Source organism: Elephas maximus, chromosome 23 (assembly GCF_024166365.1).
Source record: "Elephas maximus indicus isolate mEleMax1 chromosome 23, mEleMax1 primary haplotype, whole genome shotgun sequence".
NCBI classification, from domain to species: Eukaryota; Metazoa; Chordata; class Mammalia; order Proboscidea; family Elephantidae; genus Elephas; species Elephas maximus.
This window is the reverse complement of record NC_064841.1, coordinates 54,508,546-54,530,758: the sequence shown is the minus strand read 5'-3', so window position 1 is coordinate 54,530,758 and position 22,213 is coordinate 54,508,546. Positions and strand designations below refer to the sequence as shown.

General features: G+C 39.3%; 1 protein-coding gene and 1 non-coding gene across 3 annotated transcripts in view; one reads left to right on the top strand and one right to left on the bottom strand.

Moving 5' to 3' along the window:
- The window catches only part of SGCG (sarcoglycan gamma), a 288,542-nt gene that overhangs the window by 157,437 nt on the left and 108,892 nt on the right, over window positions 1–22,213 (bottom strand). The window lies entirely within an intron of this gene.
- LOC126066639 (U6 spliceosomal RNA) lies at window positions 1,758–1,864 on the top strand. Its single transcript, XR_007515217.1, has one exon. It is a non-coding gene; the product is annotated as a U6 spliceosomal RNA (small nuclear RNA).

Here is a 22,213-nt window from a genome sequence, read left to right as displayed (position 1 = left end):
GATTCACAGTGATCCTATAGGACAGAGTAGAACTGTCCCATAGAGTTTCCAAGGAGCACCTAGTAGATGCAAACTGCCAATGTCTTGGTTAGCAGCTGTAGCACTTAACCACTACACCAGCAGGGTTTCCAAAATACCTGTTAGACTTATCCATTTTGGCCTTTTCTTTCTTTCCTGTCTTTTAATGACCTCTTTCTTTCTTAATGTATGATATTCCACAACTCATCTGGTCTTTGCTCATGTTTAATGTGTCAAATCTTTTCCTGCAATGGTCTTTAAAGTGGGATACACTCAAGGTCATATTTTAGCTCTCGTGGACTTTCTGTAATTTTCTTCAGCTTTAACTTGAACTTCTGTATGAGCAATTGCTGGTCTGTTCCACAGACTGATGATATTGAGCTTCTCCATCATCTCTTTCCACAGATGTGGTTATTTGATTCCTGTGCATTCCATCTGGAGAGGCCCACCTGTGTAGTCACATTTTATGTTGTTGAAAAAAAGTTATTTGCAATGAAGAAGTCCTTGGTTTTGCAAAATCCTACCATGTGATCTCAGGTGTCATTTCTATCACCAAGGCCATATTTTCCAACTACCAATCCTTCTTCGTTTCCAGTTTTCACATTTCCATCACCAGTAATTGTGAATGCATCTTGATTAAATATTTGATCAATTTCAGCCCGCAGCAGTTGTAAAAATCTTCAATTTCTTCATCTTTAGCCTAAGTGGTTGGTGTATAAATTTGAATAATAGTCGTACTAACTGGTCTTCTTGTAGTTGTATGGATATTATCACTGAAAGCATTGTATTTCAGGATAGATCATGAAATGTTCTTTTTACAACTAATGCAACACCATTCCTCTTCAATTTGTCATTCCCGACATAGCTGACCATATGATTGTCTGATTCAAAATGGCCACTACCAATTTCAGCTCACTAATGCCTATGACATTGATGTTTATGAGTTCTATTTCATTTCTGAAGATTCCATTTTTCCTAGAATTATACTTTGTATAATCCATGTTCTGATTATTAATGGGTGTTTGCAGCTGTTTCCTCTCATTTTGAGTCATGCCACCTCAGCAAGTGAAGGTCCTGAAAGCTTGCCTCCATACACGTCATTAAAGTCAACTCTAGTTTGAGAAGGCAGCTCTTCTCCAGTCATCTTTTGAGAGCCTTCCAACCCAAGGGGCTCATCTTCTGGCACTATATCAGACAATATTCTGCTGCTATCCATAAAGTTTTCACTGGCTAATTTTTTTCACACGTAGACTGCCAGGTCCTTCTTCCTCATCTGTCTTAGTCTGGAAGCTCCACTGAAACCTGTCCATGATGGGTGATCCTGCTGGTATTTTTATTACTGGTAGAATAGCTTCCAGCATCACAGCAACACACAAACCACCACAGTAGGACAAACTGATAGGTGGTGTTCCTGTGAAGTAGGGCTTATAAAAAGACCAGGGGAGAAAGTAGAAGAGCTGCTGCAAGGGAACAGCAGTATAAGAGTGAGGAAAAGAATCAAGGGGCAAAAGACTCAAGAATTATTAGATGACATATTCATTCAAGGAGCACTGTTGGTGCAGTGGTTAAGCACTGGATCGCTAATGGAAAGGTCTGTGGTTTGAACCCATCAGCCACTCAGTGGAGGAAAGATACAAGTCTTCTTTCATAAAGATCACAGCCTTGGAAACTCTATCCTCTGTCATATAGGGTCACTATAAGTCAGAATCTACTCAAGGGCAAGGGTTTGTTTTTTGGGTGTACGCTCATTTAGTAGTACATATATTGCAATTGAAAAAATCAGAAAAGATGAGCATGGCACCCATGTTAAGAAGAAATTTTGCTTCATGAAGAATTTAATATTTTCAAGCCATGTTTGAAATTACTCAAAATAGACTGTTTCCAAAGACAAAAAGAATAACAAGTCCATAGCACTAAGAACACTTGGAAGGTTAAAAACAATGAGGAATGACTTGCCTCTTCATATATTAAAACAATGATAAAGTCATTATAATTGGAATTGTTGGGTTCTAAGACAATGGTAAAGGAATTCTAGTGGCACAATGGTTAAACACTCGGCTGTTAACTGAAAGGTTGGTAGTTTGAACCAACTCAGTGGCTTCGTGGGCGAAAGACCTGGAGATCTTCTACCGTAATGATTACAGCCAAGAAAATCCTATGGGACAGTTATATTCTATCACATGGAGTCACTATGAGTGAGAAGCAACTCAGCGGTTCCCAAGAACAACAAAACATTGGCCAAAAAAAAAAAAAAAAAAAGTAACAAGCACATGGATAAGCCATATAATCTGAAATAGATTCCATTCTTAAGAGCTTATTGTGTGATAAGGAACACATAACGTGGGAAAACATGAGTTTATTCAATTATGGTGCTCATAAAACTGGATACTTGGGGAAAAGAATCAAGTTAGAACCTCTCCTCATTTCATAAAATATTCTGAACGGTAGTCCCTTAATTTGCTATTTGGAAATAGTGATTATAAAGAGCAAGTTATGTACCTCGGAGGTGGTGTTAGTTGCTGTTTAGTTGGCTCCGACTCATGGTGACCTTATGTCTAACAGAACCAAATGTCGCCTGGTACTGCACCATCTTCACAATCGTGATATGCTTGAGTCCATAGTAGTCACTGTGTATTTTGAGTGCCTTCCAACCCAGAGGCTCATCATCCAGCACTATATTCTGTTGTGATTCATAAGGTATTCATTGGCTGATTTTCAGAAGTGATCCCTGGGCCTTTCTTCATATCTGCCTTAGTCTGGAAGTGACTGTGAAACCTGTCCACCATGGGTGACCATGGTGGCATTTGAAATACTGGTGGCATAGCTTCTAGCATCATGGCAACATGCAAGCCATCACAGTACGACAAATTGATAGGTGGGGGACCTTAGAGATACTGCCTTATAAATTGTGAAGCACTAAACAAAGGTTATTTTTACCATCATTATCATCATCATAAGTAGACCTGATGGCAAGGTGGTTAAGCACTTGGCTGTTAACTGAAAGGTCGATGGTTCAAACCCACCAGTCACTCTGAAGGAGAAAGATGGTGGCAGTCTGCTTTTGTAGATTACAGCCTTAGAAATCCTATGGGGCAGTTCTACAGAATTGTTATGAGTCAGAATTGACTCAACAGCAATGGTTTTCATTTTTTTTTAAATCATAATCATTATTATCTCTCACTACCCAGGAGTCAAACGCTATTTCCAGGGTATCTGAATGTGCATCTTCTTATGTTATCAATAGTATGGTGGCATCCAGACCAGGTGATTTAAGCAGAGATATTCTGGCATTAAAGTAAAAGCACCAGGATTATCAGCACGAGGTGTTTAAGTTGCATCCAGTATTCCATGTTGTTTATGCTACTAACAACTGAGAACTTTACTAGAAAATGATGGGTGCTTTTGCTGCCACACACTTGGTGCATTTAGATACAGAAGAAAAATCAATGTTAGATAACTACATATATGTCTCTGCAAATTTGAGGAAGCAATAACTTTAAGGACACACATATTTTATAGAACAATTTATTCAAGTGGATTTGCAAAGAACTCAGGAATTTGTGAGAGAATATCATAGTCTATCAAGTATAAAAAATTCAATTTATAGATTAATGAGTTTTAGGTAGTAATCATAGACCCACCAACCTACCTGAAAATCCTGTAGTAATTCTGGGACATCAACTAAGTTGTGGCATTCCTTCTTGGTCATTGCTGACTTCACCTAAAACTATACCTATACCTGTATGTGTGTGTGTATTATTGTGTGTACGTATCTGTGAGAATATATATTCATCTTATTATGTGTGTTACAGGACTTTGCTATTTGGGGCACCATGTGAAAGTCATCTTTCATGTCTTCTCATTTTTTAGGATCATACAATATTTATTGAGTACTTAATTATGTATACGGCACTGTGATGTGCCTGGGAATTCAAAGAAGTACAAAGCTCTGTTGGTCCTTCAAGAAGTTGCTCTGGTATAAAAAGATGCACTAGTAGTACAGAATGCATGCAAAAGCTGGACAATGAATAAAGAAGACTGAAGAAGAATTGATGCCTTTGAAATATGGTATTGGCAAAGAATATTGAATATACCATGGACCACCAGAAAAGCAAACAAATCTGTCTTGAAAGAAGTACAGCCAGAATGCTGCTTAGAAGCAAAGATGGCAAGACTTCGTCTCACATACTTTGGACATGTTATCAGGAGGGACCAATCCCTGGAGAAGGACATCATGCTTGGCAAAATAGAGGGTCAGTGAAAAAGAGGAAGACCCTCAATGAGATGGATTCACACAGTGGCTACAATAGGCTAAAGCATAACAATTCTGAGTATGGTGCAGGACGAGGCAGTGTTTCATTCTCCTGTACGTAGGGTCGCTATGAGTTGGAAAAGACTCAATGGCACCTAACAACAACAGCAGTACAGAAAACTAAAAGAATTGAGAATGGGGACAGTTTGGTGCATATTGGAGAACTTGGAAAAAGCTTATTGAAAGGTGTAGGACTTGAGCTAGGAAAGATAGGAGGACAAGTCTTAAGTTTCTTGTTGTTGTTGGGTGCTGTCAAGTTGATTTAGACTCATAATGACCCCATGTGACAGAGCTGAACTGCCCCACAGGGTTTCCTAGGCTGTAATCTTTACGGAAGCAGATCACTATGTATTTCTCCCGTGGTGACGCTAGGTGGGGTGCAACTGCCCACTTTTTAGTTAGCAGCTGAGTGCTTAACTGTTGTGCCACCAGGGATACTTAGTTCATTCTCTGAGATTTTTTAATAATTTATTAATGGAATTAATAGAAAGCAACGATGAGCTTTGTACTAAAGAGATTACTCTAGAGAAACACGTCCAAGATTTGAATATCCTTCACTGTTAAGACATATATAAGACAAGACTCAATGTTTGAGTACTGTCATCTTTGAAATTTTGTTATTTTGTGCAGGGAGAATATCTGATTGGTCCAACTTCCACATGTGGACAGTTGTATATAGTCCAAATCTTACAGTAATACCAAAAACCAGATGCTGTCAAGTCAACTCCAACTCATGGACATCCCACGTGTGCGACAGTAGAACTGCGCTCCATAGTATTTTCAGTGGTCAATTTTTTGGAAATAGATTACCAGGTCTTTCTTGTGAGGCACCTATAGGTGGATTTAAACCTCCAACCTTTCAGTTGGCAAGGAATGCTAATCATTTTCACCACCCAGAGTGTTCAAACTATACAGTAATGGTATTTATTGACAAAATATGTTTTGGTTTTTGTTATAGTTTTAACTCCCTGCTCATTTTACTAATACCTAATATATCATCCACACAGAGACCTCTATTTTTTCTGAAGTGTCACTTTCCACATGGTTTTTACATTGAAATTTTAGCAGGATGACAGGCACTTTCATTTTATACTCAAAATAAACAACGATTTTAGCCAAGAAATTTCATAATTCCATGCCAAGCTTAAGCTAAGTATCTAATTAACACAAATTATCATAACCAGTAATTGGTGTGTGTGTGGTGGCACTGTGGTTAAGAGCTACAGCTGTTAATCAAGAGGCCAGTAGTTCAAATCCACCAGCCACTTCTTGGAAATCCTACAGGGCAGTTCTACTCTGTCCTATAGGGTGGCTATGAGTTGGAATTGACTTGATGGCAAAGGGTTTGATTTTTGTTGTTGTTGTTAGTGTTTTTTTGTGTGTGTGTGTGTGAGCTACTCAGGATGACAGATTGAACATAATCCTAAGTTAAACCGAGATTCTTACCCATTCTGACTTCTAAACTCATATTCTCTCCACTGTAATACAGTAACTCTGAAGTAGATTTTTTTTTACAATAAAATAAGTAAATAAAATTAGGTTGGTTTATAATTGCAAGGTATTTGTGAAAAAAAAAATTACATTACCAAAAAAACATTAACTGATTTACATTTGTCAGTGGAAGAGAGAAGAAAAGTGAATAAATTTACAACTAAAGCACATTGATTGTGTTATAATAATGATCCATTCGACAGGGATATGAATCATATTTTTGGTTCAAGTTGATGAGTATCACATTTCAGAATAAGATCCTACAGCTTGTGAGACCATGGGTACTTCTGCCTTCTTCATTTTCAATTGTCAAAATATAGATAAATCACTCATATGATAGAAAAACTATAATAAAGTGGAAAATTGAGGGCATAAACCTTGGGGGAAAAAAAACAACTCTAGTGCTATTTGTATCTTTAGACACCAGTGATAATGGAATTTGTTTCATTGATACCAGTGATAATGAAATTCCTCTGTACTTGGAATAGCTCTGGGTCTATCTTCATCCTCTAAACTTAGTCTTAATCATATCTTGCCTTCTTAGAAATAAAATGCAATTAAGTTAGTACATGTTCATACAGTCTATGACCTCTGTTTCAATCCCACTCTATTATAAGTAACATATAAATCAAAAATTTCCATTTGCTTTTCAGACTAGGAAGCACTGATATGATATGGTATCTTTAGAAAGGTATAAATAATTTGAAAAAAAAAATGCCAAGGTACTGGTTAAAATACACCACAGTGTCATATGTTTCTTTTAATCATAGTTTCCATTAGTTTGAAACACAAATGGAAAGGAGACAAAAGGAGTTTAAGGAATCAATATCAGATCAACAAAAACGTAATTACAACATGGGACAGGTATTGGCAAAAGCACATGAATGTAAGGGAAAAGAGGTGCCAAGCTTGTGCTTGACACTGTAGGTATACCCACCACTAGCATATTATATGTCAAATCAGGCAAAACATTGCTAAACTGAGGCATCACACATATTAGCTAGATACTGTGAAGAAGTAAAAATCTTTTCCACAGTGTGCCAGATAAAACTGGACTGCCTCTACTCCTACATTTTTTTCCCCTTTTGGGTAGAGACTTATGTTGCTTTGGGCTCAGGACAAAATTTGTTAGATGTCTTCCCCTAGTTGACAACAAACTAGCAATACTCATGAAAACAATCTGAAATGAGTCCAGAGTGAGCAAAGAAAAAACACAAACTGTTCAAGTGTGATCTTCACTGGAAGACAGCATGTGGTAGCTTTCTAGAAGTGCAATGAAAAAGGAAGACAGAATAGCTACATTCGAACTGTGGCATTGGCAAAGAATATTGAGTGTACCCTGGGCTGCCAGAAAAACAACTCAGTCTTAGAAGAAATACAAACAGGATGCTCCTTAGAAGTAAGGATGGAGAGACTTCGGTTCACTTACTTTGGACACATCACCAGAAAAGACCAGTCCCTAGAAAGGGACATCATGGTTAGTAAAGCAGAGGGTCAGTGAAGGCAAGGGGAACCTTCAGTGAGATGGATTGACACAGTAGCCCCAACAAAGGGCTCAAACATGCCAATAATTATGAAGATGGAACAGGACTGGGGAACATTTCATTCTGTTACACAAAGGTCACCATGAGCTGGAGCCCACTGGATGGTTAGTAACAACAGCATGGTGTGAGCCTCCCAGCAATTAAGGGAGCAGACTGTGCTGATGAGCAAATGTATCTTAAAGTATATTTCTGTAACAGTCACAAAAAAATATGATAGGAATTCTATTTTTTCATTTAACTGATGCATAATATCTCTATCCAACCCCAAAAAACTCGTATTTGTAAAATATTGAACATACCAAAAGGAAGTATTTTAATAAAAGTAGTTTTGTTTTGCCTAAATTTGATTTCTTTAAGTAGAATAAATGAGCAAAGATTGACAAAGACATATAATTTCATCTTCCCTTTTAGCACCTATAATGTTATCTTTTTCAAATGAATTAATTACATTTTACAAAATGTAATCCTATTTAACAAGTTTGCTCTTGTGGTTTTGTGCCATCGAGTCGATTTCAACTCATAGCAATCCCAGGTGCCAGAGTAGAACTGCCCCATAGGGGTTTTCAGGGTTGTAATCTTTACGGGAGCAGATCGCCAGGTCTTTCTCCCATGGAGCCACTTGGTGGGTTTGAACTTCCAACTTTTCAGTTAGCTGTTGAGTGCTTAACCATTGTACCACCAGGGCTCCTTACATATTTGCTAGAAAAACCAATATTGAGACACAGGTAATGAGGTTTACTGCTCTTTAGGGGTAAGTTTCTATTTCTGTTTTGTATTATCTCATTCAGGCAGAGTCCCTATTCTGTTTTCATTTCACCAGTTAAGGAAAAGAATAACTCTCTATATAATACATACCAGCACTGTCAGCTTAAAGCATTAGGATGATATTTTATATATTTTATAATATAGGAAACTGTATTCCCTGAATATGATTCATACTTTAATTTTTAAAGCAGTGTTTCTGAAGTGCGGTTTACAAACCAAACTTAGATGGGTGCCAGAAAAGTCCCTGGATCCCTCTTCTGACCCACTCACCAGCATGTTGTAGGAAATACAACCAGAATGCTCCTCAGATGTGAGGATGGTGAGGCTTTGGCTCACTTACTTTGGACATGTCATCAGGAAAGAACAACTGCTAGAAAAGGACATCATGTTTGGTAAAGCAGAGTATCAACAAAAACAAAGGAAACCCTCAATAAGATGGACTGACACCGTAGCCACAACAATGGACTCAAAAATATCAATGATCATGAAGATGGCACAAGATCAGACAAGGTTTCATTCTGTTGTACACGGGGTCACCAGGAGTTGGAGCTGACTCCATGGCACCTAACAACATCATCTTGGGAAAAGCTTAGCAATATCCATTTCTAATGACTGTCACTGATGACTTGCTAAAATTATGTAACAAAAACTAAGTCTAAGGAGATAAGGAAAATGCACTCAGTCATTCCACTGTGCATTTATTCAACCAGTATTTATAAGGCACTGGTTTTATGTTAAGTGCTGGGTCTACCATGCTGAATGGGCATGTTCCTAGTAGGCGAGCAGGCAGTAAACAACCACAAAGAGATATATAAACCTAAATTGTAATTTGTGCTGTGATATGGGAGAAACAAATCAGAGTCCTAGAAAAGGAAATAATAGAAGGACCTGTCTTAGCCTATGAATGCAGGTGATCAAGGAATACTTCTGAGCATGTATTCTTGATAATGTGTTTGTGTATGTGGCTAAAATGTGTGTGTGGGGTATCGTAGGGTTGTTGTTCTTAGCTGTCATTAAGTAGATTCTGACAATTGGCAACCCCATGTGTGCAGAGTAGAATTGCTCCATGGGGTTTCCAAGACCTTTCGGAAGCAGTTCGCCAGGCCTGACATCCGAGGCACTTCTAGTTTGAACCAACCTCTTGGCTAGTAATCAAGAGCTTAACTGTTTGCACCACCATCCAGGAACTCCAGCGGAGGGAGCACCCATTGCTGTCCAGATGAATCTGACTCATAGTGACCCTTTACGTCAGAGCAGAACTGCCCTGTAGGGTTTCCAAGGCAGTAAATCTTTATGAAGGGGGACTGCTACATCTTCCTCCTGCGGAGTAGCTGGTGGGTTCAAACCACCGACCTTCCATTTAGCAGCCAAGCACTTAACCACTTCGCCACCAGCACTCACAACCTGTTGCTGTCTAGCCTATTCTGACTCATAGTGACCCTATGGGACACAGTAGAACTGCCTCATAGGGTTTCCAAGGAGCAGTGAACTGCTGACCTTTGGTTAACAGCTGTAGCTTTTAACCACTGTGCCACCAGGGCTCCAGCACTTGCGAAGGGAGCAGCAGACACAAAAATACTGAAGCAAGAGACAACTGTTTAAAGGACTAAAAAGAGGCCAATGAGCAAAGGGGAAGGTGGTTTAGGAAAGGACTGTAGAGTCTCTTTTAGTTCTGAAAAATCAGCCATTGAAAACCCTATACGGAGCGCAGTTCCACTCTGACACCATGATTTCGCGTCGACTCCACGGCAACTGTTTTTTCTTTTTTTTTGGTGGAGGTAAACATGCTGAGCCTTACGGGGTATGGCTGTGTTTTGTTTTTCTTTCTAAATGTAATAGGAAGGGAATCCACTCATGGATTTTCCACGGTAAGGAAGACTGGATAAGTACATTGGAGGCACGTCCTCCACCCAAATCCCTAAGTCAGAGCTTTCAACCCTTCTGAGGTGGTGCCTTGGTGTAACCAGGTACACACCTCCCTTCAGTTCCCTGTATGATTGGTGGGCTCCAATCTCCTCCACCATCTGGCTCCCAAATTTCTGACTTATGTCCTGACTGATTTCCCTTTTTTGGCAGCATGAAAAATCAACATTAGATCACAGGGGCCATAAGCAGGGAACTTTCACTAGACACACACTTCTGGTCTCTCTCCGTGCCCCAGGGGAGGGGTGTTTTCCAGGACCGGTGAGTTAGGAAGAAGCACTAGGCTATCAGCTCAGCAGCTCCTCTTGGACGACCACCTGTCTATACAGTTCTGGATTGCTGTTGAGACAGTTAAGTGCCCCTGTAAGTGTAGCCCAGTGGTCAAGAGTTTTCCAGTGCTGTCTGCGACTTGCCAAGTAATCTCTAATCCTGGGACACAAGACATTGGGGCAGATCTAAGAGCGTGCCCTATAATCAGCTTTTATCACTAACGTAGCTGTTGTGTTTAACTCCACCTGCCTGACTCCTTTGTCTCACTTTCAGTTGGTTTTGAATTTGGCTGGAGGAAAAATGTGTTATTTATTGCCAACTCAACAGCAACGGGTTTGGTTTTTGTAATGCCGCAACAGAGCCCTTTTGGATATGGCCCAAGGACACCAAACCTGTGTAACATTAAAAGTGCTACCATCTGCATAGTTGTGGTAGAGCCCCAGAGGCCTGAGCTTTGTGGAGTGTGGTATCATTGACACTGAACTCACCAAAATCGTTGCAATCACTGAGATAAAATATATAATGCTGTAGTCTGTAGAACCCAAACTCATAGGATAATCATAAAGATAAATCAAGTTAATAGACATGAATGGGCTATGCAAACTATGTATATAATAAATACCAAAAAAAAAAAAAAAATGCCGTTGAATTGATTCCAACTCATAGTGACCCTACAGGACTGAGCAGAACTGCCCCCATAGGGTTTCCAAGGAACTGCGGGTGAATTCAAACTGCCTACCTTTTGGTTAGCACCAGGGCTCCTATGTAATAAATAGGTATAAGTTAATAAAATCAGAGAATAAGAGCCTTTTAAAATACACCAACATATAATGAACAAAGGAGACCTGACAGTGCAAGGCTGAAGCACTGCTTGGCTGCTAGGTGAAAGGTTGGAGGTTCGAATCCATCCAGTAGCTCTCCCTAAAGATTACAGCCAAGAAAACCCTATGGGTAGTTCTATTCTATCCAAATCGACTCAATGATACACAACAACAACAACAACGAACTAAAATTATCAGCCTATCATAGCACGGTATCTTAAAAACATTTTTGCTATAAAAATAAAAAATAAGCAAACACAATAAAATATTTTCAAAAAGAAATAATGTATTTGATAAGTAAAATAGTTTCCCAGGTAGTTAATGTGCACTATTAGATTAAGCTAAAATATTGTTATTTTATTGCTGTTTCCTCAGTTACTTAAAATATGTCCATCTTTGGTACTCTAAAGATTAAACATTAAATAATTCTCCATTAATAATTAATAAATACCCAGACCCGGTGCTGTCGAGTCGATTCCAATTCATAGCGACCCTATAGGACAGAGTAGAACTGCCCCATAGAGTTTCCAAGGAGAGCCTGGCAGATTCAAACCGCCGACCCTTTGGTTAGCAGCCATATCACTTAACCACTACGCCACCAGGGTTTCCAATTAATAGTAATATATAAAAATAGTGGGTGTTAATATATGTCATCAGTGTCTATTTAAGTACAAAAATTTTTATTTTGTTTTCTTTAGTATTATGTGTCAATACTCAACAAAAGACAAATTAAGCAAGTTTTTGTATGACATAGTAAGATTATATTAGCTTCCCAGAAACAAATTATCAAAACCTGAACACCCTAAAACAACACACATTTATTACCTCACTGTTCTCCTGGTTCAGAGTTTGGGCACAGCTTAGCTCACGGTCTCGCAAAGCTGCAATCAAGGTGTCAGCCACGCTGTGATCCTTTCTAGATCTTGGGGTTCTTTTCCACACTCACATGGTTGTTTGTGGAAATAAGACAGAGGTCTCCCTTTTCTTTCTTTTTCCAATAATTTTTATTGTGCCTTAAGTGAAACTTTACAAATCAAGTCAGTCCCTCACACAAAAACCCATATACACCTTGCTACCCAGACCCAACCCAGTGCTATGGAGTCGATTCTGACTCATAGCTACCCTATAGGACAGAGTAGAGCCTTGCTATACACTCCCAATTACTCTCCCCCAATGAGATTTTTTTTTTTTTTTTTTAATGAGACAGTCTGCTCTCTCCCTCCACTCTCTCTTTTCATGTCCATTTCACCAACTTCTAGCCCCCCCCACCCTCTCATCTCCCCTCCAGGCAGGAGATGCCAGCATAGTCTCAAGTGTCCACCTAATCCAAGAAGCTCACTCCTCACCAGCATCTGTCTCCAACCCATTGTCCAGTCCAATCCATGTCTGAAGAGTTGGCTTCAGGAATGGTTCCTGTCCTGGCCCAACAGGAGGCCTGGGGGCCATGACCACCACGGTCCTTCTAGTTTCAGTCAGACCATTAAGTCTGGTCTAATGAGAATTTGGGGTCTGCATCCCACTGCTCTCCTGCTCCCTCAGGGGTTCTCTGTTGTGTTCCCTGTTAGGGCGGTCATGGGTTGTAGCCAGGCACCATCTAGTTCTTATGGTCTCAGGATGATGTAGTCTCTGGTTCATGTGGCCCTTTCTGTGTCTTGGGCTCGTCAACACCTTGTGTCCTTGGTGTTCTTCATTCTCATTTGATCCAGGTGGGTTGAGACCAATTGATGCATCTTAGATGGCTGCTTGCTAGCGTTTAAGACCCCAGACGCCACTCTTCAAAGTGGGATGCAGAACATTTTCTTAATAGATTTTATTATGCCAATTGACTTAGATGTCCCCTGAAACCGTGGTCCCCAGACCTCTGCCCCTGCTATGCTGGCCTTCGAAGCATTCAGTTTATTCAGGAAACTTCATTGCTTTTGGTTTAGTCCAACTGTGCTGACCTCCCCTGTATTGTGTGCTGTCTTTCCCTTCACCTAAAGTAGTTCTTATCTACTATCTAATTAGTGACTGCTCCTCTCCCACTCTCCCTCCCTCCCCCCTCTTGTAACCACAAAAGAATGTTTTCTTCTCAGTTTAAACTATTTCTCGAGTTCTTATAATAGTGGTCTTATACAATATTTGTCGTTTTGCAACTGACTAATTTCACTCAGCATAATGCCTTCCAGGTTCCTCCACGTTATGAAATGTGTCACAGATTCCTCACTGTTCTGTATCGATGCGTAATATTCCATTGTGGGAATATACCATAATTTATTTATCCATTCCTCGTTGATGGGCACCTTGGTTGCGTCCATCTTTTTGCTATTGTAAACAGTGCTGCAATAAACGTGGGTGTGCATATATCTGTTCGTGTAAAGGCTCTTATATCTCTAGGATATATTTCAAGGAGTGGGATTGCTGCATCGTATGGCAGTTCTATTTCTAGCTTTTTAAGGAAGTGCCAAATCGATTTCCAAAGTGGTTGTATCATTTGACATTTCCACCAGCAGTGTATAAGAGTTCCAATCTCTCCGCAGCCTCTCCAACATTTTTATTTTGTGTTTTTTGGATTAATGCCAGCCTTGTTGGAGTGAGATGAAATCTCATTGTAGTTTTGATCTACATTTCTCTAATGGCTAATGATCATGAACATTTCCTCATATATCTGTTAGCTACCTGAATGTCTTCTTTAGTGAAGTGTCTATTCGTATCTTTTGCCCATTTTTTAATTGGGTTATTTGTCTTTTTGCAGTTGAGTTTTTGCAGTATCTCGTAGATTTTAGAGATCAGGCGCTGATCAGAAATGTCATAGCTAAAGACTTTTTCCCAGTCTGCCGATAGTCTTTTTCCTCTTTTGTTGAAGTCTTTGGATGAGCATAGGTGTTTGATTTTTAGGAGCTCCCAGTTATCTAGTTTTTCTTCTACATTCTTTATAATGTCTTGTATAGTCTTTATGCCATGTATTAGGGCTCCTAATGTTGTCCCTATTTTTTCTTCCATGATCTTTATCATTTTAGAATTTATATTTAGGTCTTTGATCCATTTCGAGTTAGTTTTTGTGCATGGAGTGAGGTATGGGTCTTGTTTCACTTTTTTTGCAGATGGATATCCAGCTATGCCAGCACCATTTGTTAAAAAGACTGTCTTTTCCCCATTTAACTGTTTTGGGGCCTTTGTCAAATATCAGCTGCTCCTGTGTGGGTGGATTTATGCCTCCATTCTCAATTCTGTTCCATTGGTCCATGTATCTGTTGTTGTACCAGTACCAGGCTGTTTTGACTACTCTGGTGGTATAATAGGTTCTAAATCAGGTAAAGTAAGGCCTCCCACTTTGTTTTTCTTTTTCAGTAATGTCTTATTTATCTGGGGCCTCTTTCCCTTCCATATGAAGTTGGTGATTCATTTCTCCGTCTCATTAAAGAATGTCTTTGGGATTTGGATCAGAATAGCATTAAATGTATAGATCGCTTTTGGTAGAATAGACTTTTTTATAATGTTAAATCTTCCTATCCACGAGCAAGGTATGTTCTTCCACTTAGGTAAGTCTCTTTTGGTTTCTTGTAGAAGTGTACTGTAGTTTTCTTTGTATAAGTCTTTTACATCTCTGGTAAGATTTATTCCTAAGTATTTTATCGTCTTGGGGGCTAGTGTAAATGGCATTGATTTGGTGATTTGCTCTTTGATGTTCTTTTGTTGGTGTAGAGGAATCCAACTGATTTTTGTATGTTTATCTTGTATCCCGATACTCTCCTGAACTCTTCTATTAGTTTCAGTAGTTTTCTGGAGGATTCCTTAGGGTTTTCTGTGTATAAGATCATGTCATCTGCAAATAGAGATACTTTTACTTCTTCCTTGCCAATCTGGATGCCCTTTATTTCTTTATCTAGGCTAATTGCTCCAGCTAGGACTTCCAGCACAATGGTGAATAAGAGTGGGGATAAAGGGTATCCTTGTCTGGTTCCCAATCTCAATGGGAATGTTTGCAGGCTCTCTCCATTTAGGGTGATGTTAGCTGTTGGCTTTGTATAAATGCCCTTTATTGAGGAATTTTCCTTGTATTCCTATTTTATCATGAAAGAGTGTTGAACTTTGCCAAATGCCTTTTCTGCGTCAGTTGATAAAATCATGTGATTCTTGTCTTCTGTTTTATTTATGTGGTGGATTACATTAATTGTTTTTCTAATGTTGAACCATCCCTGCATAAAAAAAAAAAACCGGTATGAATCTCACTTGGTCGTGGTGAATTATTTTTTTGATATGTTGTTGAATTCTATTGGCTAGAATTTTGTGGAGGATTTCTGCATCTACATTCATGAGGGATATAGGTCTATAATTTTCTTTTCTTGTGGTGTCTTTACCTGGTTTTGGTATCAGGGATATGGTGGCTTCACAGAATGAGTTTGGTAGTATTCCATCCTTTTCTATGCTCTGAAATACCTTTAGTAGTATTGGTGTTAACTCTTCTCTCAGAGTTTGGTAGAACTCTGCAGTGAAGCTGTCTGGACCAGGGCTTTTTTGTTGTTGTTGTTGTTGTGGAGTTTTTTGATTACCTTTTCAATCTCTTCTTTTTTTATGGGTCTATTTAATTGTTCTACTTCTGTTTGTGTTAGTTTAGGCAGGTGGTGTGTTTCTACGAATTCATCCGTCTCTTCTAGGTTTTCAAATTTGAGTGTAGTTTTTCATAGTAATCTAATATGATTCTTTTAATTTCAGTTGGGTTTGTTGTAATATCGCCCATCTCATTTCTTATTTGGGTTATTTGCTTCCTCTCCTGTTTTTCTTTTGTCAGTTTGGCCAGTGGTTTTTCAATTTCATTGATTTTTTCAAAAAACCAGCTTTTGGTCTTGTTAATTCTTTCAATTGTTTTTTGTTTTGTTTTGTTTTCTATTTCATCTAGCTCAGCTCTAATTTTTATCATTTGTTTTCTTCTGGTGCCTGTGGGTTTCTTTTGTTGCTCTCTTTCTCTTTGTTCAAGTTGTAGGGATAATTCTTTGCTTGTGGCCCTTTCTTCTTTTTGTATGTGTGCATTTATTGATATAAATTGGCCTCTGAGCACCGCTTTTGCTGTGTCCCAAAGGTTCTGATAGGAAGTGTTTTCATTCTCATTGGATTCTATGAATTTCTTTATTCCATCCTCAATGTATTCTATAATCCAGTCTTTTTTGAGCAGGGTATTGTTCAGTTTCCAAGTGTTTGATTTCTTTTCCCTGTTATTGATTTCCACTTTTATGGCCTTATGGTCAGAGAAGATGCTTTGTAATATTTCACTGTTTTGGATTTTGCTAAGGCTTGCTTTATGACCTAATATGTGGTCTATTCTAGAGAATGTTCCATGTGCACTAGAAAAGAAAGTGTAATTAGTTGCTGTTGGGTGGAGTGTTCTGTATATGTCTAAGAGGTCACATTGGTTGATTGCGGCATTTAGATCTTCCGTGTCTTTATTGAGCTTCTTTCTGGATGCCCTGTCCTTTACCGAAAGTGGTGTGCTGAAGTTTCCTACTATTATTGTGGAGCTGTCCATCTCACTTTTCAGTGCTGATAGAGTTTGTTTTATGTATCTTGCTGCCCTGTCATTGGGTGCATAAATATTTAATATTGTTATTATCTTCCTGGTGTATTGTCCCTTTAATCATTATACAGTGTCCTTCCTTATCCTTTCTGATAGATTTAAGTTTAAAGTCTATTTTGTCAGAAATTAGTATTGCCACTCCTGCTCTTTTTTGATTGTTGTTTGCTTGATATATTTTTTTCCATCCTTCGTTTGTGTCACTAATTCTAAGGTGTGTCTTTTGTAGGCAGCATATAGATGGATCCTGTTTTTTAATCCATTCTGCCACTCTCTTGTCTCTTTATTGGTGCACTTAGTCCATTTACATTCAGGGTAATTATGGCTAGGTATGAATTTAGTGCTATCATTTGATATCTTTTTTTGTGCATTGTTGACAGATTCTTTTTCCCACTTGATTTTATGTGCTGAGTAGATTTTCTTTATATATTGTCCTTTCCTTGTATTTGTTGTTGATTTTGTTTCCGCTGAGTCTGTATTTTTCCCTTGTGTCTTATTTTGATGAGTAGGATAGTTTGTCTCCTTTGTGGTTACCTTATTATTTACTCCTATTTTTCTAACTTTAAAACTAACTTTTATTTCTTTGTATTGCCGTATCTTCCTCTCCATATGGAAGGTGTATGATTACATTTCTTAGTCTGTCTTTATTATTTTAATGTTGTCTTCTTTTATATAATAACATCACCAATACCCTGTGTTGGGCTTTTTTTTTATAATCTTGTTTTGTTTTTTTGGTATATCAGTCTAGTAGTCCATTTAGTTTTCTTGTATGAATTCAGCTCAGGTTTCCAGGTAGCTGATATCAAGTGTGTGGTATAGGCTCTGTCCTACAGTTTAGAGGGGCAGGAGCGATTAGCGTATATACCGGTATCTGATTGCAGCAGGGTGTCATGCTCTGAACAAGACAGGGGCCTGAGAACCGACCCCCAAGTGTCTCTGAAGAAAACGCGTCTCTGTTCCCTAGAGCGTGCTGGTGGGTGGGTTCTGCAGTGGGACCATGGGCACCCAAAGTTTTTGGTTGTAAGGACTGGGAGGTACCAGTTATGTTTGGACTCCTGTCGTGGTTGGCTGGATGACCTGAGTGGAGCTACCATTCCTTAGGTCCCTGATGTGAGGACCTTGTTTAATAGGCAAAGCAATGTCAAACGTCAAACACCCACCTCTCCACCGCATAGCTGAAATGGCTGGAGTTTGCCAACAAGGGCCTATTCTCCTGAAATAGGCCCACACAGGTCTATGCAGAAAGGAAAGATACTCAAGGTGCATGGACGGTTTATGCCTGGACAGGAGCCGCTTCTGTCTTGAGCTCCCCTGGTTAATGGAACTAGCAAATTATCTTTTCCCCCCAGTTGCAAATTTTTCCTTCCCCAAGGCTGGGAGGACGGCTCTAGGTGCTCACCAGGGTCTATCTCAGGCGCAGGGATTCAGCCGCTGAAGCCGGCTTGGGGGTGGGGGTGGGGCTCGGTAAAATACACACAAGTACTTAGCTTTTGCCAAGAGCGCCGTTCTTCTCAGGTTCTGGAGATGTGAGTAGGCTATGTGGCTGGCTGCTTCTCCCTGAAGAAACTGCAGCAGAATGCTAGGACCAGCCTGCCACCACTGCCGCTGCTCCGGGAATGGTGCCTGAGGGCTCCCTGCGATTCCGGTCCAGTAACTCCTCTCCACTTCTGAACGGTCTCTTCCTCCCCCTGCCCCTCAGTTTATTGTCTAAGCTTGCCTTTGATGCTCAGGGCTTCCAGCTTGTCACAAATATACTCGTTTCACTTGTTTTTTTGGGTCTTTTTTGTAAAGAGGGCTTGACGGAAGCGTCTGTCTATTCCGCCATCTTGGCTCCGCCTCCTCCCTTTTCTTGTTGGCTGTTGGCCAGTGGTGCTCTCAGCTCCTATTGGCTACCTGTGCTCCTTGCCACATGGCTCTCCTTTAGACCCTCTCATAATGTGGCAGCTTGCTTCTTCAAGGCCAGTAGGATTATCTCTCTCACACACAAGAAGTCCCAGTCCCATTTTAATGGCACTTACTACTGAGTCAGGCCTATCCAGGAAAGTTCCCTTTTGGTTAACTCATAATCAGATGATTTGGGACCTTAATCATGCTTTTGACACTAACTGTAAAAACAGCTTGGGGGTGGTGTCTGACCTCCTCCAATCCCACAAGGGGAAGGAGAACCAACATCAACATCACAAGGCTGATTCCTATAAGGTGGAGGTCAGACATGCTTCCTCTCTCCGCCCGCCATCTTTACCAATTCTGACACCAACTGTCCCGCCCACAACACTCTCTGCTGGTTTTGATAATTCATTGCAATGGCCACACAGAACTCACAGACCATATTCACAATTATGGGGTTTATTAGGAAGTAAGAGTTACACTTCAGGCTCAAAAACACTCAGGATACAGTTCTTCCATCAGTACAGCCTCTTCCCAACTGTGCTCGAAGGCATGCCTGTCCCTGGCCCCAGGCCCCTCCCCAAAGGCACTCAGCTTTCTCTCTCCATGGGCCAGGAAGCCCATCATGCTGTCTCCTGCTGCCAGGTCTTTGCTGCCCAGTCTTGCTTCTCACCAGCTTCGGGGTTACAGCTTGCACTCTCTCTCTCTCTCTCTCTTGATCTCCTGCTTCCAGGAGCTTCTAAGTGCAGGGATCTCGAGTCAAAGGATGTGCTCTCAACTCCTGGCTGTTCTTCCTGGTGCTCGGATTCTCATTTCTGCTCTGGAATTGGCTCTCTTTTAAGGCAAAACTGACCAATCCCCTTGGTAGGCCACAATTACCCTATAACACAGTCCCATCCAATCACCTGGGTGGGAGATACAAGATAATGGCTACAAAGGCCACATACAAAAGTAATTAACCCACTGCATGTAGTTTGGAATCATTAATCTTACCTTGCTAAAGTTACATTCATTAAATGCACTTACATATTTTATATGCAAGCAAATAGTTATAACTATAAAAAAATCTATCTATATCATTAAAATTAAAGTTGTTTTATTTTAAGATACAGAGATGACTCATGGATATTATTCTAAACCCATGGACACTGTAACTAGCACTAATATTGTAGTAGCTGATGTAATAAGAAAAAACATAATTAGCCACATAATTGCACTAACTTCTTTTAATGTCCACTTCCATAGCTAGTTGGTATTTTGCTTAACTATGAGTGATCTAACTATTATGATGCTGAACACAGAATATTCTAGAGGCTTTATGTTCAGCATTATTTGTGAGAATTTTCTAAACATTATATTCAACAGATATCTTTTATAGAGACTATGCAAATAAATGCTGCTTCTATATGAAGTCTAAAATTCTGAGAGTGAAACGATTTGTGAGAGATACTTGTGGGCTGAGTTTCTGTCACCTGTGCTGGGGACATAAAAGCTGTTTAAGGCTCAGCCTCATTTGTGTTCAGATTTGTTCTCTCTTTTCACCCATATCTCCTATTCTTTTTGAAGTATCAATATTTTTTGGTGTCCTTGTGCTTTCATTTTGTGATGTTATCATCCTTTTAATTTTACCCTGGCATTACTGAACATATGACTGGTAGTTAGCTCTACTATTTTCTACATAAAAATATTAAAGCATAATAAAAGTGAGGAAAGAGGGTTGATTTGACAATACCTATAAAATGATAACCATTTTGCAACTTTATACTGTTGGGGATCTAAGCAGAGAAAACTATGGCAAGTTTTGCTAATTTTGCAAATAATGGCTAAGTTGGAATGATGATGACTTGTTTTCAGGAGCAATAGATAAGCTATTATATTGAATTTAGGTACAGAATCATTTCCTACTTGTTACATGTTCAAAATTTCATAGCTCTCTGTGAATGTGAAAAGTCAGATCTGACTTTACCATTGCAGAGCCAAAACACTAGAAAAGGTTCTTTTATAGTCATGCACTTCCTTGGCATGTATGCATGCAAGAAAGTAAAAAAAAAAAAAAAATTTTTTGTTTAAATATGAATAAAATAAAAAAGAAAATGAAAACTTACATATTGATATCTTTCAAGCCAGTAAAAAAAAAAAAAAGCATAAATTAAGTTACAATTTAGAGTGTCTTAATAATATGTGGTTTTATGACTAAGGTGTGCTCGACCCAAGCCATGGTCTTTTGAACAGCCTCATATGTATGTGGAAGTTGGACAATTAGAAAAGAAAGACAGAAGAAGAATTCATGCATTTGAATTGTGGTGTTGGTGAAGAATATTGAATATACCATGAACTGCCAGAAGAACAAATAAGTCTTAGAAGAAATACAACCAGTAATCTCCTTAGAAGTGAGGATGGGGAGACTTTGGCTTGCTTACCTTGGACACGGCAACAGAGAGATCACTTGTTAGAAAAAGACAGTTTTTGGTAAAGTAGAGGGCCAATGTAATGAAGGAAACCCTCAATAAGAAAGATTGACGCAATAGCCATAACAATGAGCTCAAATATACCAATGATCGTGAAGTTGGCACAGGACCTGGCAATGGTTCATTCTGTTATACATAAGGTCATCACGAATCAGAGCTAACTCCACAGCAACTAACAACAGGAAGCGAGGAGTCAAGCTCACAAACGTATGGGAATAACATCATTGAAGCCATCGCATCTTGAGAATTATGACTCAAAACCTATGTATCAACTCTTGATTATAGCCTGACACTTTCCACGTGGTAGTGCCTTTACTTGTCTTTTGATTTCAACAATATTAATATTAATTTTTCTTCTTATTTTTTTTGAAGGGCAGCAGTAAAGAACTCTAAATATTCACTACCAAGTAATAACAGGTTACTAATATTAAAGCTCAAATGACCATACCTTGCTCAGAAGTGCTAGCTGGGAATAGCTGTGGTGATGGTAGGAAAAAGTCTACCGGTTTCCCAGGCTAGCTATCCTAAGGTGGTGAAATGGACTCAGAGGCTGGCACAACTTAATCTAAATTCACAATACCTCAAAGTTGTTTTAAATATTACAATATACAAGAGTATGAACTAAGCATAGTGTCACTTTATATTTACATCTGGTTTACAAAATAATTTCTCACATATTTCTAAAATAATGCCCATTTCACTGATTCAAAAGATATTACTGAGTGCAACCACTTGCCAAGACCGCAAAGGTGAGCAAATTAGACAGGGGCCCAGCATTAATGGGCTGCCAGTCCTGGGGTCACAGACTGCGAGAGCCTGGCTGCGCACAGCGTGCTAGGCTGAGGGGTGGCTGCTCTCACTGCTATGTCCCTTCTAAGCACCACTGGTCTCTTCTCCCAGTAAATGTTCTCTCTTAACATTCTGCATAACTTAGGGCCTTACTTTCAGTTAATGCATGGCCCTCTATTCAGGAAATATCCCTTAACAGATTCCACAACATATAATTTGAGAATTTCAACATCAATTCAGTCTCCAAAAAATGTTAAAATATTTTAAATTTAGATATTAAAATGTTTTAACAGTTGTTAATTAACAGTGGCTGTCCAGTTGACTCCAACTCACAGCAACCCCCTGTGTGTTAAGGTAGAACTGTGCTCCATAGGGTT